Source organism: Lissotriton helveticus, chromosome 1_1 (assembly GCF_964261635.1).
Source record: "Lissotriton helveticus chromosome 1_1, aLisHel1.1, whole genome shotgun sequence".
In the NCBI taxonomy this organism is placed as follows: Eukaryota; Metazoa; Chordata; class Amphibia; order Caudata; family Salamandridae; genus Lissotriton; species Lissotriton helveticus.
The window spans coordinates 447,393,900-447,407,145 of record NC_136057.1 but is presented as its reverse complement, the minus strand read 5'-3'; the positions used below and the strand labels follow the sequence as shown (position 1 = coordinate 447,407,145).

The 13,246-nt window shown below is 48.8% G+C and overlaps 1 long non-coding RNA gene across 1 annotated transcript in view; it reads right to left on the bottom strand.

Moving 5' to 3' along the window:
• Positions 1-13,246, bottom strand: part of LOC144811198 (uncharacterized) — a 634,750-nt gene that overhangs the window by 153,192 nt on the left and 468,312 nt on the right. The gene's annotated exons all lie outside the window — the stretch shown is intronic.

Sequence of the window (13,246 nt, the reverse complement as noted above, 5' to 3'; positions counted from 1 at the left end):
TGACTTGCACTAACCTGTTTGTTGCTGTCTGCCTGTAAAAAACATCAAACTTATGTAACTGTCCGTGCATCACTTTCTACCTGTTATTAATTGACAGTGAAATGGTGTAAATGGTACCTTTGTTTCACTTGAACGCGAATGCCCGTGTAACAATTACCGGCTCAAAAAACTTCGTGCTTCAATGCTGCATCAGACAAGAAAGAAACCCTAATGACATCAGTCCCTCGACCTCCTCGTTGTCACATATGCCCGCTAAATTACTGAACTCTTACCTTACTGCCGCTTTGTTGGCAACGTGACCCGCTATCTGATGTCGATTGGGTACTCTAACACCGTGCGAATGCCACCGTGTTCTACTTCAATCTGACGCTGGTAAATACACACGCGTCTGACGTCATTAAACCAAACATTGAAGAAGGACCATGATCCCTTCTTAAAACAACGCTCCGCCATCTTTGCCTAGTTTATAACCTGATTGTGTTACTATGATTGTCAGCAATGTGAACGTGCCTTACCCCTCAATATAAATATGTGAATGAAAACGGATTATTAAAACGGTACTCGTGTAAGAGTCCTTATGCCCATGATATGCTGCTGTGATGTTAAAATACATAAACTTAATGTGCTGTGAGCTGTACACCCAAACAATGGCTACCTGAACCTATTTGATTCATATTCCAACTGACCACCGACTATTTCCTGTTTGTCATACACTGAATAAATACATTATAACAGGATACAAAAATATTTTATAGAAAACATAACATTTCCAGTTTGTCATTAAGCCCACAAGGTTCTAATGTATTCAAGTAACAAATCCAAAATGTTTCTCTTTGAGACAAATGACGGTTGACGTCAGCATGTTACGATTCATCTAGTTTCTCTAACACAGTAAAACGTAATTGTGGAATAGAGTGTTGCCTGTCTTTCCAGCGAACTGCCAAATTTGATTTGGGATTGTTATTTCTTATCAAAGTCTTATGTTCAGTAACCCGAATTATTACTTTCCTTGTGGTTTTACCTACATACACCAGCCCGTACGGACATTTAATAGCGTATACTACATTGTGCGTATTACAGTCTGATGTGTGCCTCAGTTTGATATGTTTGCCTGTGTGTGGGTGTGTAAACACATCCCAGTTATCACGTTACCACAGTGACTGCAATTGTGACATTTAATCATCCCTTTATGGTGTAATGATTCAAGCTTACCACTACCTCGTTTGAAAATCTCTTTCATGTTTTGTGACCTTGTGTGAGCAAACATTGGTGTACCTTTAAACACATGCTGAAAATCCTTCTCCTGTTCAATAACTTCCCATCTTTTTAAAACGCTTTTCTTGACAGCTCTAGCTGCTGTGGAGTGTTTAATGACGAATACCTCCCTCTTGAGAGGTGCCTTCATAGTCTTTCTTAATAAGACCTCTCTCTGCACTGACACAGCTTTACATTTTGCCTCTTGTAAAATCTTCCAGGGGTAACCCCTATCTCCGTATGCCTTTGATACATTTTCCATCTCTTGTAGTCCCTGATCCACATCAGAACAAATTCTCCGCACCCTCAGGAACTGAGAGAACGGTAAATGTTTTTTCAATGAAGTGGTATGAAAACTCTGATAGTGCAACGCACTATTCCTGTCTGTTGCTTTCTTGTACACTCTTGTACTCAGTCTGTGTGCTTGTTTCTCAATGAGGACATCTAAGTAATTCATTGTGTTTGCATCAATAGAGTATGTGATCTTGATGTGCTCATGACATGTATTCAAAATGCTTAATTCTCTTATCAACTGGTCATGTGTGCCTTTCCATACAATAAGTATGTCGTCAATATATCTGACATACAATTTCAAATGATCCGACCATTGTGTTTTCTGCAGTATGTGCATGTCTTCAAATCGAGCCATGAAAATATTGGCAAAGGTGGGTGCCCCAGTAAAACCCATAGAGGTCCCTGTTCTCTGTAAATAAAATGATTTTTGCCAACAAAAATATCCATGGTACAGACAAAAGTGTAACAGTTCCAGCAAAAAAACATTAGTGCCCTCATCATAATCATGTTTCAACAACATCCATTCTACTGCCTCTATTCCCTCCTGATGTGGAATAGACGTGTACAATGCTGAAATGTCAATGGTACACAATAGTATTTGTTCATCTGGTGAAATGATGACTCCATTAATGTGCTTTAGACAATCTGTCGTGTCTTGTATATACGTGGTCCATTGCTGAACCAGTGGCTGCAAAAAGTGGTCTAAGTATTTCCCAAGCGGCTCGTGCATTGACCCGCATCCGGTCACGATGGGCCTGAACGGGGGATCTACTGCATTTTTGTGCATCTTCGGGACCATATAAATATATGGTCTCTTCGGATGCTGTACTGCTAGAAACGTTTGTGTCTGTTCATTAATCCAGCCCATATGTTTTGCTCTTTCCAGAATTTGTATCAAGACTGCTTGAAATCTGACCGTAGGGTCTGTATCTAATTTGATGTACGTGTTCTCATCACTAACATGCTGGTCAACTTTGGATTTGTAGTATTGTTGATTGAGAACCACTAAGGCTCCCCCCTTATCTGCTGGCACTATTTTGATTGTATCATTATTAGCCAACTGATTTAAAGTGTTTCTTTCAGTTCTGGTTAAGTTACTGTTGCCCTTCAAATTGTATTGTCTTGTTTTTGTTTGTTCTTTTTGGAGCCACCCTCCCCCTGTGCCTTTTGAGGGCCTGGTGAAGACTTCTGGTCTTTTTGTTTCTGCTCATTACCCTTCTGGTCTGCCTTTTTCTGATCCCCCCCTTGGTTCTGGTTTTTATGCTTAATCCTGGTTCTGGCCCATTTGTCTGCCTTCTTTCCCAATTCTTGGGGAGAGGTCAGATCAGAGTCAATCAGGTATTGATGCAATAGCTGGTTTTGACAGTTGCTAAGGATTTGCTCTCTCATGATCAAATGATACAATCCTGTATAGTCCCTAACTTGACTTCCCAATAACCAGCCTTCCAGAGCCTTAGTGGCACAATCATCAAAATCAGTCCAGTCCTGAGTCTGTGTCTTCTGGGTATCTCTGAACATCAACCTATACTGTTCAGTGGTTAGGCCAAACCCATCAATCAGAGCACTCTTCAGGACAGAGTAGTTGTTAGCATCCCCATCACTAACTGTGAGGAGCTTATCTCTACCTTTTTTCAGAAAAGGAGAGCCATAAGATTGCTGCCCACTGACTTGGGGGTACCTGCTGCACTTTGCAGGCCCTCTCCAAAGCAGTAATCCACTTGTGGATGTCATCCCCTTCTTTATAGGGGGGCACAATCTTGCGTAGGTGTCTATTTTCATAGGATCTATCTTTATCCTTAGGGTATATTGCTGCCACCAGTGGGTTCTAACCCACCCTCTCTATGCTCTCTAGCACGAGCAAGCTTCTCTTTGGCCAGGGCAACATCAAGTTCCTGCCTCTCAATCCTAAGAGCAGCCCCTCTCATCTTTGCCTCATGTTCCCTTCTCTGAGAGGAAGTCATCCCTCTCTGAGTAACTCCATGAGAGATATTTGAAGCATGAGATCGGAGAGAGTCCCTGGAGTGGGATCTCCCTCTTCTCTGCCCCTGGTTAAGCCCACTTGGGGGTTTGTATGAGGGCTGCCCATACTGACTCCCATGTATGCTTAAGTTAGCCTGGCTAAGTCTTCTGACTGGGACCTGGCTGTTTGTCTCAGGATCAGAATCATCTTCCTCTACCTCTTCTACCTCATCTGGTACTATAGTATCAGTGGTATCCTCTGTGGAGGGCAGGACTTCATCTGAGCTACCTGAAGCACCTGAGTCAGGTGTCTTTTGAGCATCATACTCTTCTGAGAGCTCAACTAGGAATTTGAGGGTAGGGTTTGAACACCGTTTTAGCCTTCTAGAAGTACACAATTGTCTCAATTCTTGGAAGGCTAAGGCTTCATATCTTGAGGCAGTCCCCAAGGGATCTACCTCTGCAGGCAGAGAACCACTGGGGTTCACTGTCTGAGACATGGTTTCTAGTGAGGTGTGGTGTTGCACCGACCTACACTATGTGTTTTCCTACAGAACCTATCTAGGAGTTGTAGTCAGGGTGTGCTAGGCCCAGGCTCTATAACAGCTAAGTTCAGTAGAACTTAAGTATACTAAGACTTGTTTTTATATGTACCTACAGGTACCTGTGTGATATTTCAAATGATATCTCAAGATTACAAGTGGTAAAACAACAGCAAGCTCTAATCCCACCGCTGCCACCAATGTGAGAAGTTGGCCTGGTATATGATGTTCACTATTCTAGTGAGCACATTGCACCAGTCCAAACAACCCTTATGGTGATAGTTGTAAGTCAACCTTATAGACCAGCTAGCCTAGTGGTAGCGTGGACAGTACAGTCTTAGGCTAAAAGACTCTTGAGGGCGTGTAAAGCCAGCTGTTTTACCATATGTAACCCCTTGAATATCAAATGAAAGGACACCACACAGGATATATATAAAATATATATGTATTCATTCACTAACACACTCCTCTGAACTCTTTATGAGGTCAGAGGCAAAAGCACATAACAAGTTACACTTAGAAATACTTTAAATAGCACAATTTACAGTTAGGCCCTAGGGGCGCGTAAAACCATATACTAAGTAAGTGGTATAAGAACCACCACTTGGGAAAGGAGAAGGCCTAGGGCCTAGGGAATCGCTGAGGCCACACTATCTGACCCTTAGGTTAGGAGTAGGAGGCCCACAGGCGGCGCGTGCAGTGTCCGTACACTCACGCGAGAGTCAATAGAAAGTCAATGGGAACTTTAAAGGTAAGTAATCGAAGATTTAGGACACTTCGGTCTAACTAGGACTGTACAACTAATAAAACTAGACACTAGTATAGTCAATCCCTACAGGAGCACCGAAGTACTCGCGTTACCTCACCCACGGGCTGCGGGTGCTTAGGTGTCAAAGTGTGTCGGGTTTTCTCGTTGATTCCTATGGAGCCTTGGAAGAAGATGCTGCAGGCGACCAGGAGGAAGATGTCCGGGTGGATCTAAGGGTGGATCTAGGATGAAGAGGACCTAAAAGCAGAGGGGACAGAGTCTAGGTCACTAGCCAGTGACCAGGTGGAACCAGGGAGGAACCAGACGTCGTCGAGGAGCAATCAGGTGCGGATGTGAAGCTTGTCGTTGCAGCCACGCGGACCAGGAGGCATCGAGGACGACCAGGTGCTGGAGAGGAGCTGTCCCACGAAGGTTCTTGCAGATGGAGGGGTCGACTTCAAGATCGGAGCCAACAAGCCTAAGCAAAGGCAACCCACGCAGGAGGGTCTGAGGTACTTCACCTCTTCAGGAAAGCAAGGGCCAGTCTGGAGCAACCAGACCAGCAATGGATTTTCAAAGGAATCGTCGTCACAGGGCTACTAGCCAACTGGCCAGCAACCGGGACAACGCGTCGAGCAGAACACAAGGAGAAGGGCCCTACGCAGATCTCGTGGTGTGTGAAGGGCTGGTCTTCGGTGCAGGTGGAGCTCAGTGTCGGGGTGTCTCAGTCCCCAGTGCACTGCTTCGAGGATGCCTCAGGAGCTGCGCTGTTAGCAAGTTGAAGACTTTCCAAGTTACCTGGTTCCACGGATTCCGAGCCTTCCACGGAGCTCAGCTGTGCTGGAGTCGTGCAGTGGGGTCAGAGGAGTCCTGGAGTCGAGGTCTTGTCAAGCTCTGCACTCGAGTTCCGGCGGGAACGGGGACAAAGCAAGCCGTCGTGTTGCTGGATGGTGCCTGGTTTCCCAGGGTGGTCACTCCTTGGCCACAAGGTAGATTCTTCAGTCTTCAAGTCGGTTGAATGTCGAAGGGTCCAGAGTTTCGTTTCAAGTTTCAGTTCAGGATCAAATCTAAAGTCTCCTGGGTCAGCTCCTATCTTTATACTACTAAAGGGGGCTGGTTTACTCACTAGGTCCCTCCTATGGGTGGGACCAGGAAGGGGGGTGGTTACACCCCCTTTCCTTTGTGCAGTTTTGCGCCAGAGCTGGGGCTGGAGTGCCCTAGCAACTGGTTTGAACTGGGGTATGCATGGAGCACCTAGTGTGCCCCAGGCATGTCTCATTCTATTCAGCCCTCCCTGTCCCAATACACAAAATCCTGTCTGGGGTGGTGCTCGCACCTCTCCAGGCAGGAAACCTATTGTCCAGGCCTCCCTCGCTGGAAGGACTCCCAGCAGCAGGAGGTCAGACTTGTGTCTGTGGCAGCAGCATCCATTTTGTGACGCTGGGGCTCTGGTTAACGTTAACCGGGATAGTCAGCAACAACATGTCTTCTCCCTCTAGAAGGGTGGAATGCTACCCCCGTCGCCAGAATTGGCAATGGGGTAGTGTTCCAAAGCGTATGACACCTTACAAGACATGTTTAGATAAAGCCAAACCAAAGTTAGCATTTAACCGCGAGGTTCATAATGCACTTAAGAGTATATGGTATGGCAATATCATAGAACAGCTAGAAGGACATGGTTCCGAAAGCTGCAGACAGGCTCAGTTCATGCTAGAGCACCATCTCACACATAACCAGGCACTTTGCCTCCAGGATTGTTAAGGCCTGCCAAAGGAGTGACTTATAGGTTACTGTGTGTCTATATATAATGGTAGATATAGGAATACTATACCTAAGCAAGGGGTGATTACACGCCCTTGCCCCAGCTGAGTGATCTGCCAGTTGTGTCAGTTTGAGTGGCCAGCCAGGGGTGGCATAATGCATGCTCCAGCCCCTGGTAGGCCTTGGTTCCACCTATGCCCTGAGTACCTAGGGTACACTTCTACAGGGGCTGATAAGGTGAACCAATTCCCAATTGTGGATGTACCTAGAGTACATGGTGTAAATTTAGAGAGAGTGCATCTGGGCTATGGGTCTGATTAGCAGGCCCACAGCCACATCTAGGTCGAAAACCAGTAAAGTAAAAGCAAAAAGTGGGGGTGACCATAGGAAGCAGACCCTACTCTGCTACATTCATGACACCCAAGCAACCCTGCAAAAGGCGCACCCACCCCATATCATCTGTTTTCGAATGGGTTAATGTGAAAGGAGTTCCCCACTTCACCAATAGGAGTGCACCTCTGGAATATGTGGAATACGAGGCTGCTACTCTAACTGCAGCCCAACGAGCCCCCACATTTTGTTCTGCGTACTTGGTGAGATGCGTCTCCTGCAGAAACGCCACTTGGATACCCTGTCTGTCTAAGTATGCTAGTACCTTACAAATTTTTGGGGGGTTATTAAGGCTCCACACATTCCATGTTATCAGTTTGATGGTACCACCTGGGCTTCACCTTGTCTAATATCGACCTGCTATATTCACTACTGCAAAGACCGCCAGCAGCTAAATACCCTGAAGTGACCGTCACATGTAATCTGCACTGCATCTGTAGCCCAACATAAACCAACATACCTTCCCCACCCACTTCAGCATCCACAACATGCTAAAGCTATCCCAAAAACATGTAAACATAACCCCATTACATAACATTTTCCAAATACAGAAGTGGGATACACCCATAGGGGAATACCAGTGTGCAATCATCCTCACAGGTGTCAGGGAGGTGGCCAAACTTGAATAATATTGCAGCTTGCCAGTCTAGTATACTTCTGCAACAGGGCCTGTATGTATAAAGTCATGAGCAGCTGAGGTGTTACAATACTCATGCACTGATAGGATAACGCACAGTCCTTGACCATTTGGAGACCTCGCCACCTTGGTAGCCACCGTCACCCACCACTCATCGTAGGTGGCCCTCAGCGGCTATTCCTACCCCTATAGCACCGGAAGAGAACCGGAGAGCAGTAAAAAAGGCCCAGCTAAGCGACGATCATCATTCCTCCTCATCCTCTGGGGCTTCTGGTGTGTCGTGTCAACCCCTTTTAAGTGTTTTAGCATACTCCATGCCGGATTTGGGGTTTGTATATATCTTGGCTTTACCTTTTGATCCTACGTGGAGAAGTGTGGCTCAATGGTTAGAGCGGCAGACCCTGATGCAGAGGTCTAGCCCGGGACCAGGGTTCAATTCCCCGCCTCGGCGGGTCTTGGGCTCAAAAATTCCACGGACCTGATAATTCTCGCCTCGGTGCCTATTCCAATCATTGAGTCCCACTCTGCAACTCTGGGCAATAGCTTGCTTAATCTCCACAACGGCCCCCACAACTCTAAGGATGCCTGGCCTCCACCTTGGGGGTGCCCAGGAGTGGACACCTCACAGGGAAAGCCAGGATGGGTTCCACAGCGGTATTCGTACAAGCGCCTTGAGACCCTTGCGGGTGAGTAGTGCGCTATACAAGTATCAATTTACATTTTACATTTACGTGTAGCCAGGCAGGGTACAGCATGGCATACAGAATGTTCTCTTCAAGTAGCAATTTCTTGACAGGCTGGAATTCCCGCCTGGCGGCCTGAACCGATGCAGTAAAATCTGGGTAGAAGGTCAAGTCATCCCCACAATAGTTTATAGTGCCTTTCTCACATGCCAAGAGCAGGACTGAATCATGGTCCCTGTAGTTTAGCAGCCGTGCAATAATCGGCCATCGGCAGAGCACCCAGAGGCGGGCGCACCGCCAGTGATCTATGGGCTATTTCCACAATGATCATCGTAAACAGGTTTTCTGCTCCAAAAAATTTCCTGAGCCTGTCCTCAACACAGGGCTCCAGTTTCCCTATATTGGTTGACTCCAGCAGGCCTGTTAATTGCAAGGTCGTCATTCTTGGCCTGAATTATCGCAAGTAACTTCTCCATTTTGAGGGTTTTGGATGAGACACTTTGCAAACTATCCTCTGCATCGGAAATTCGCTTTTCCGCTTCGCCCAACCTGGTGCCCTGTTTGTCAAGCTTCGCTGACATGTGATCCATTCTCAATTTAAGGGCATCAATTTTTCCATCAATAGATTGCAGGCTGCTTTGCATTGCAAGGAGGGTCGCCTCAAGCAACAGCATGCCATCAGATGGGGCATCAAGCTCCGAGTCTGAGGTTGCTCTTTGCTGCGATTTGCCAGGCTTCCGCAGTTCGAAAGTAAGATGAGATTGGTTCCTGTCTGTCTTACCCATTTTGTCCATATAGTCTTGCAGAGATCACCTTACACCGTCTTGCTGCCTCTTCTTGCCACGCCCATAGCCCCTGCAGCTCACACGGTTCGTCGGGAGCCTTTCACTGGGCACAAAGGATCCTGCCTGGGTCCACCTCTGTAGCCTGTAACAGCGTGCACTGCATTGAAGTTCATTCAATATTACCATTATATGTGTGCCCTTCAGTGCACGTTGCACTTAATATTATCAAGTGATCTCAGCTCTGCTTGTGCCCATTTTCTAGTCAGTGGCCTCTAATAATTCCTAATTGGAAGGTAGGGGAGCTTAGAGTGACACGTGTCATGCATGTCCCTTATACAATTCCAGCCGTCAGCACCTCCTGGTCAGGAAGTCACACCAGGAGCCGTCAGCCCCAGCACCCCATGCTATGCACCTTCAATTGCCTCAGCCCAAAAAAAGATGCAGGTCTAAAGTATCTCAGGGCTCCTCCAAGCAGCGCGAGACTTAGTTGCAGGGCTTCGTAGCTGCTCTCCAGTGCTTTTGACCCCACTTGGCCCCAGTCATAGGCCCTTACCACGCAGCAGGGAGGACTCTCCTACCGCTCTATTGGGTTGAGTTTTGTTGTCCCCCATCCTGTCTCAGCAGGCCCTTGCCATGCTTTGCTCTGGCTGTGAGCTCTCACCCGCAGTTCCGCAGCTCCGAAGGGATCGGGAGGGGCTGCTATGACCCCCTACTCAGACCCTGGCCCAGGCCGCATGTGGAGCAGTCTAGTGTTTCTGCCGGCCGGCAGAAACAGGAAGCACCACCACACAATGTAGCACTCTCTGGCCAGGCGTGGCCAGAGGGCTTAAATAAATGGGCTGGGGTCGCTCGAGGCTTCCGGTCCCTGCCAGTGTCCAACTGTGTCGTGTGTCTTTATTCCAAGTTTCCCTACTGCCGTTAGCCCCTTCTACAACTAGGTCCAGCACCCCTGTGATCCCCGTGAGTTCACGGTCTCTTAACCCCACACTGGGGACGAGGGTGGGATCCCCATAAAGACAGCGTGGAGGAAGCAAGCGCTGTTGCGGAGGGACGGAGCGCTCCCAGCGGGGATCAGAGAGAGAGTAACCACACCCGCACCAGAGCATCGACAGGAGAGGAGAAAATCGCCCTATGCCCAGGCGGCAACAGTGACAGCCAGAACGCGGTGAGCAGCGCTGCGAAAGACGCGCAAGACCTACCTGCAGCGTCAGCTCGAAGCCGGATCACCGACGGAGTCAGCACGAGTCTGGGCAGGGCCTACATCAAGCTCCGAGGTGCGCGCATGCGCAGAAGGGCCCTCAGCACGCCCTCAGCACCAAGAGGGGAGAAGGCCATGCCCCAGAGCGAGCAACGCGAAGAGCAGGCCGCAAGTCACCCGCCGACGGTGCGGAGAGCGAGAGCAGCGCAACAAGCACTGGCCAAGCCAAATTTACCACCACAATAAATCACCGACAATGGAGACATCACGAACACGCTGTGGCAAGCACAAGTAAATTAAAAAAAACACTGGCAAAGGCAACAGCCCTACAAGGGAGACCACCAACAAGCAGTGGCAAAACCAACCTAGCAAACAAGCACTGGTGAAGACAACAGCTTCACAGAAGCTCGACAGAAGGGGAAACAACTGACAATATTAAGCGCACACCAAGCATTGACGCAAGCCACAGCAGTGAACCACTCGAAGAAGCGTACCCCGCACCGGGCCACACAATGTCCATTCAGCCAGATGCAAATGCAGCGCAACAGCAGGGCGCAGTACCTGCGCAACCACCACCTCCACCAGCACATTCGCAGATTCAAGCACTGCCACCTTTCTGTGAACTCATTGAACCATCGACAGCAGCCCCAAGATGGGCAGTTTGGGTCGGACGCCTCAATAATTACTTCATTGCGACCAGGGAGACGGACGAGGCAGTAAAAAGGTTGTTGCTCCTGCATTTTGGAGGGGATGAAATCTACAAGTTATTCTCTCACCTCCCGAACACCGGCGCACCAAACGACTACAACGCTGCAGTCAGAGCATTGAACGCTCACTTTAATCCGCAACTCACCCCGTCCAAGGTTCGGATTTTCACCTATGGGAGCCAGAAGCCCCTTCCTCTCCGTGGGAAAATGGTGGTCCAAGTCAAAGCAGAAGACAAGGAGGTGACAACAATGTTTCATGTCGTTGACAAAGAGGCAGACTTGCTAGTAGGAAGCCACACTGCTGAGGACCTCCAACTAATAGCGTTTGCAAACGCAGTGAAAATGCTCCAGACGGAAGACATTCTAGAGCTATTTCCGCAGCTGTTCAAAGGGCTAGGAACCATTAGCAACCAATACGACTCCATATCGCCAGAGCGGTGCAGTCAGTAGCGCTGCGGCACCGGCGAATCCCGTTTCACCTGAGGCCATCAGTGGAACAGGAACTAGAAAAGTTGGAACAACAAGGCGTTATAGAAAAGGTGTCAGGCCCCACTCCATGGGTGTCACCCATGGTCATAGCCGAGAAGCCAAAGCAACCCGGCCAAATCAGGATCTGCATAGACATGAGGATACCCAACAGGGCCATCAAACGGGAGAGGCACCTCACGCCCACGGTCGACGACATCCTGGCCGACCTGAACCGGTCTCAATGGTTGTCCAAACTTGACCTCAACGCCGGGTAGAGGAGAGCAGATACATAACAACGTTCTCGACTCTTCTAGGGCTCCGCCGATACAAGCGGCTCAATTTCGGCATATCATCAGCAGCAGAAATCTTCCAGAATGCGGTGAAGGAAATCCTGTCAGGACTCCAAGGGGTCCTCAATGTCAGCGACGACATTCTGATTCACTCGCGGACCGTTGAAGAGCACCACCGGCGGCTGAGGGCCACGTTACAGCGGCTAGCTGAGCATGGCGTAACTCTCCACAAAGAAAAGTGCCAGTTCTTTCAGAGATCAATTGGGTTCTTTGGATACGTTTTCAACTCCGAAGGCATTAAAGTGGATCCTCGAAAGTCTCAAGCCATTGAGGGCGCCCAGGTCCTGACAAATGCATCCGAAGTCAGGAGTTTCCTGGGGATGGCGACGTACTGCGCGAGGTTCATCCAGAATCTGGCAACCATCGCCGAGCCACTACGGAACCTCACCAAAAAGGAAACCCCTGGAGGTGGACAGCCACCGAAGACCAAGCGTTTACCCAAGTGAAAGCAGCACTGCTAGACAGCACTACGATGGCCTATTTTGACACTGCCAAAGCAACCGAGATACTAGTAGACGCCAGCCCCATCGGGCTAGGGGCGCTACTCACTCAAGAGACACAGCCAGGCATATGGGCCCCTCTCGCATTTGCGAGCAAAGCTCTAACCTCCGTGGAATCCCGATACTTCCAGATCGAGAGGGAGGCGTTAGCAGTGAAGTGGGCCTGCAATCACTTCCATCTATATGTAAGTGGACACCCCTTCTGAGTGGTAACAGACCACCAACCGCTTCTCCCCTTATTCAAAGGGACTGCCCCACACCCGCCCCCGCGGATAGAGCGGTGGGCCATACAGATCCAACAGTATCAGATGGACCTAGTATACCATCCTGGGGCTAAGAACCCCGCAGACTTCTTGTCCCGTCACCCTGCACCTGCCAGTGAGCCCGATGTGACACAGGTAGAGAAAACCGTGGAATTTGTCAACATGATCGTCCAAGGATCATGCCCACAGGCAATGTCACTCGACGAGATCAAGACACATGTCGACACCGATCCAGTGCTCAGCCGAGTCGTTCAAGCCCTGACAAGTGGATCGTGGGGAGGATTCCTCAAAAATGTTGAAGGCTGGAGTGAGGAGGAAAGAGCCCGACTAGGGCAAGTCTGGAAAGTTCATGGAGAACTAAGCATTGCTGACAGCAGAGTTGTCCTGAGAGGGTCATGCATCGTCATCCCGAGGGATTTGCAAGAACAAGCGACCATTCTCGCTCACGAAGGCCACCAAGGCACAAAATGAATGAAATCCAGAATGAGGGAGAAAATATGGTTCCCCCATCTCGAGGAAAATTTGGACACCCTAGTCCGCAACTGCCGAGCCTGCCAGCTCACTAGTAGTACAGAAGCCCCAGCTCCAGTCATAACTGAAGACCCTGCGCCGTCACCATGGGCATGGCTCAATCTTAATTTTGGAAGTTTTCCTGATGGAAGAATCACGGTGGTCTTGCTTGATAGCTACACCAAGTATCCCATAGT